Raw genomic sequence first — 5248 nt, 5'->3', positions numbered from 1 at the left:
GGATCCTCGTATAACGTCATTGCTACGTTCGTCTGCCGTCATTTATCATGACAACCTGGGCCTCCCTGCGTTTCTCCTCACCACGTCATTACCACATCATGACAATTTTTGCTCTATTTTTCTTCCTTCCAGTAAAATTTAGGCTAAAACCATTTTGTAGTTTCTGGATTTTTGGTTTTTGATGTTTTGGGTAAATTATATGTTTTTAGTTCTTGTTTTGTTTGCAAAATGTTTTACAGTAACTTTGTTAATGTGGTGGATCTGAGGTTTGAAGCGTCTCTCCTCCTTCAGTGTAGGAACCTGTGGAGCAGAAATGTTGAGATAAAAATAACCGTCTGGGACATGAAGCTGTGAAAGGCAGAGCGACGGAGCCAGGAGGAAAACATGGAGGAAAGAGAGAAGAGGATGGAGGGAGGGAAACCGTTACGCTTTGCTGCCTCTCAATCAGAGGCTCGACCCGGCGGCTCCATGCCTCCCCTTTGCATGTGAAAGGCGGCGTATTGTTGGAGCTTAACTGCACATTTAACCTGTCTGGAGCAAAGAAAGGAGGATCTCTGTCCTCCTCTCATGTCTAACAAACCAATTAGCCAAAAAAACTGAATCCTTTTGCTTCTGGATCGCTTCATGATTAACTGTCAGGAAAATAGATTCACCAAGTTTGGATAAACTGCAAAATCACTGAATCTGACCAATATTTTGGTTTATTGTCTAATGCAAATATCCTAGAACATCTTTTTAAAACTAACTTATTAGTTCAGCAAGACCCAAGAGTTTAAGTCAATAATTCCTTAATATTCATGAAATATTTCTGCTTAATTATTATTTCATCATAATGTCAGAAAATGTTTTAAGTGAAAAGGAATGAAAGGTTATTGACTTTTAGGCAATTAAATATTTTCTTATTTTAAAAATGGTTTATTTGCATCTCTTTATGTATTCCTAACATTATATAAAAGTCTTAAATGAAAAATCTACTAAATTAATAAAAACATCTTTTATTTTAATTAATAATCAATAAATTGATCAATAACTAACGCAGTCATTGTTTGCAGCCAAAATGAATTGACTGAATTTCATTGTGTCTTCTTTTGGTTAAATTTATTAAATAAAACCCTGAATATGATTAAATTAATCTAAAATAAAAGGTAAAATATAAACAACTGATCCTAATGCTTCAAAAAGGGGCGGAGCTACCGGTCACTGGTTACCATGGCAACCTCCAACTGCAATAAAAACCAGGAGAAAAAACTTTTTGACCAAGCAAAATAAATTTGAAGAACAAATAAACCATAGAACAATCGAAGCAAGACGAGGTCAGGAGCCGTTCCATTCTGAACCGGTTTCAGTCTGGATTCCAAGGAGCTGATCAACTGGAGCCATTGATTATTGATTGAATTCTGGCCTGTTTAATGACAGATTTTGGTGCATGAAGTCGTTACGTTTTTCCCTCGTTAAGGCGGCAGGTGCAGCTCTCAGCCACCTGCTGACATGTTTCTGCAGAGGTTGCCGGTTCAAATCCCGCCTCAAACCGAACGGCTGCAGTGAGAACATGGAGACCTCTGCGCCCCTCTAAACCCCAGGAATGTCTCATTAAGCCCAGGTCCCTGGCTGCCCAGGGCCTCGGGCCCCCCTAGCCCCCCGGCAGCATCTCTCTCTCTCTCTCTGTCTGAGGTCTGTCCGTCTTTCCTTTCTCTCCTTTCTCCCCATCAGGCTTTCAAAGCCCTCAGCACTTCCTCTTCTTTTCACTCGTTTTCCTCAATTGTGTGTGTGTGTGTGGCATCCTAAAACAGAGAGAAAAGAGAGGTGTGTGATTGAATTGAGGTTTTTTGTCCTGAATGAGTCTCGTTTCAAAGAGATTTTTTTCTTTTTAACACTTTGCTGAAGACTGCAGCGGGATTAAGGAGGATTATGCAGATGAGGATGTAATGAGGGCTGAGAGGATATTTAGAGACGTGAAGAGTGTAAAGCACTGAGTGTCAAAATGACTGGAAAAGTGCTGTATAAGTTCAGTCCATTTACCATTTTTTGAAGTAAACTAACTGATTTGAGTAAGACTAACTTAAATCTGTTATCTTAAACATGCTTAATAAATTTCTTAAAAAATATTAACAAATTGAGTTGGATGATTATAGTATATTGAATTGGTTAAACTTAATAAATTAAGTTGGATAGACTTAATTGAATTGCTTGTTACCTATAGAAGCAATTCAATTAAGTTGGTTCAACTATTTTATTTTTAGAGTGCTGAAAATCACTAAATCTGACCAAATATTTCTGTTTAGTTTCTACTCCACATTTTAATCCACTTGAAATAAAACCTAAATAATTACAGGAACATTTTCAGCAGCAAATAGCCAATGATAACTAAATATTGATCATAAAATATAAAGTATTTTATAAATTACCACCAGTAATTTAAAGGAAACCTATGATGTAAAATTGACATTTGTCACATTTTTATTCTCTCATTTGAGTCTCTAAAATCAAAACGAACGCTTTAAAAAATATGCAGTTGTTTTTTGGTGTCTGGAAAACGAGCCGTTTGAAAAACCCCAGCTGATCTCCAGCGGTTGGTCAGCTGTTTTTCATGCTCTGTACAATGGCTGCTGAAAGTCAAGCATTTTCTTGTTGACTTTGTGCATTCTGGTTGGTTGTGCAGGAGACTCCACTGATGCTTTTCAAAGATGTACAGTTGTATTATTGTGCATCCGTTTGCAGCCATTTTCTTGCAAACGTAAACATTGAGTTGGGGGCGTGGCCAGCAGCAGCTTGTTTGGATTTAAAGCAATAGAGACCCTAAAACAGCTCAGACTGAAACCTAATTATCTGAGAATGATTTAGTGTAAAAAAAACTTAACGGACAGGTTTTGTTTAGGCCGTTGACAAATCCTAACCTGTTATAGGAAGCAGAATAAATCTCCTTTACAAACAGCTGGGGGTATCTAACTTTTACCTCAGGAGATGAAAAGTTGCCACATTTTCTTTATTCACTAAATTCAATCCCATTTTTACAGTTTGTATCCAGTAAAATATTTTTTATATAACTAAACATGATGAGTCCTCTGACAGGAAAAGCTGTGTTCAGATTTCCAGACTCCTGGACCGACTGCAGGCCAGGACAGCTGACAGCTGGGCTCACCGCGGGTCAAAGGTCACGGATTGGCAGCGGTGGGGGAGAAAGGTGGATTCTAGAACAGGAAGGAGCGCGAGGCGCCTCCGGATCTCCTGTGACACTCAAAGATCGAATCATAAATCTGTTCACATCCTCTCTGTTTATATTCCATAATAAAAATTTAGGAAAATGTATTTACCTGTTCTTCTTCCTGATTGGCTGCTTCACTCCTTAAGCATCCAGGGAAAAGACACAATGATTGGACCGGACCAACCCCGACAGGGCCTGACCCGACCCGACCGGACCCGAACCACCGGACCCCAACCACCGGACCTGACCCGACCGGACCGGATCAACCCCAACCCTACCCAGAAACTCACCAGACATTCAAACCTGCAGCTTCTGTTCAAGTTTAACAAGTTTTTTTATTGAAAGAAACTGATTTGGAAAATAAATATTTCATTTTCTTTGTTCCTTATATGAATTATTGTCATTTTGGTCCTTAAATCACCAAAATTTCCACTTCATTTTGGTTTTTTGAAAATTGCGTCTGGAGATGTAATTTTTAAATATTAACTGCTTTATAATTTGGTTAGTTACTCAGTATTTGAGTAAACTTTTTACTAAATACTTTGTATTCTTACTGAGTCTCTTTTTGGTTCCTCTTCCTGTAATTATTTCGTCTCATTTGTTGCTGTTGGTTTTTCCTCATCATAATTGTGGTGATGCCGCCCCCTGCTGGACGGCAGTGGCACAGAGCCGTTTCTGGGCGAACAGATGAATGTTTGGGTTTGGAGGGTTGGTGGATCTTTGTGTTGTTTTCTCTCAGATGCTTTTCTTGTTTTTTAGAAACTCCTGGTGAATAATCTGAATATTATGATACGGTTCCATGTTTTCATCATTAACCAGAAAAAAAAGAAAAACCTCCACATACTGGAAGAGGTTTACATTTCTTTGTCGTTTTTCCTGCTTCGTGTTGTTGGACTGGAGCTGATGAAGTTTCTATGGTTTCACATCGAGACAAATTCCGAGTTTCAGGAACGTGCTACAGAAGACTAATGAAGTAATTAATCTGATGAGACCGGTCAGTTCCAGGGTTTAAAGGTTTTGGGTTTTTCATCATAGTTCAGGTTATTTTGTTGTGACTTTTTGTCCAGTTAGTTTTATTTTTTTCAGTGTGTTTTCTAGTTTTTATTATTAATGAATTGTTTAGTTTTAGTTCAGTTTTTATTAGTTATAGGAGTAGTTTTGGGGGAGCGGGGCCGGGGGGTTGTACTTTAGTGAAAGTATAAATATTTACTTTCATGAAAAAGTGAAAGTATTATGATAACATAACCTGACTAATGAATCCTCAGCAGAAGAAATACTTTTTAAAACATTAATTTAGCTGATTGGTGTTTTCTGCCTGCAGCTTTTATTCAGTTTTTTTATTGAAAGAAATTAAACATTTTCTTTTGCCTGATTTTGTTGCTTATATGAATTATTGTCATTTTGGTTCTTAAAGTACCAACATTTCCGAATAACTTTATATTTTGGCCTGTCTAATGATGTAAGTATTCAATTGATAATTTGGTCATTTACTCAGTACTTTAGTCGACTTTTTACTGAATATTTTTTACTCTTAGTTGAGTAATATTTTCCTCAGCACATTAGAAGTTTTTAGTTTCTAACGGCTCACCGGAAGTCTAATCAAACACGTTATTAAAGCGGACGTGATGCAATCTGCACAAACAGAAAACCTCCGAGAAGCTTCCGGCTCTGAACCGCAGCGTCGATTCGGATTCGTGTGAGCTGGAGATTTTCAGATCCAAATGTGTGAAAACAAAAGTTTCTGGTTCTGATGGACGGGTCCGTTTCTGCTGTCACCCTCCGAGCTGCTGCCCCCTTGTGGACGTTTTTATTCACGTTTCAGACACGGAGGAGAACCTGTTGGAAAAACTCATAATATGTAGAGCTGCACCTAACAAGCCGATCATCCTGATCATTAACCACTTCAGTCATTTTATACATAAGAAAAACATTTAAAATACAAATAAACAAATAATTGAATCCAGTGAACATTTGATTGTTTAAAAAACCCTTCAGACATCAACATGAGAAAAGTTCAGGCCTTTCTCCTGGATTAACATTAATACA

This window comes from Poecilia formosa, unplaced genomic scaffold (assembly GCF_000485575.1).
Source record: "Poecilia formosa unplaced genomic scaffold, Poecilia_formosa-5.1.2 Scaffold727, whole genome shotgun sequence".
Taxonomy (NCBI): domain Eukaryota; kingdom Metazoa; phylum Chordata; class Actinopteri; order Cyprinodontiformes; family Poeciliidae; genus Poecilia; species Poecilia formosa.
This window is presented reverse-complemented; position numbering follows the sequence as displayed.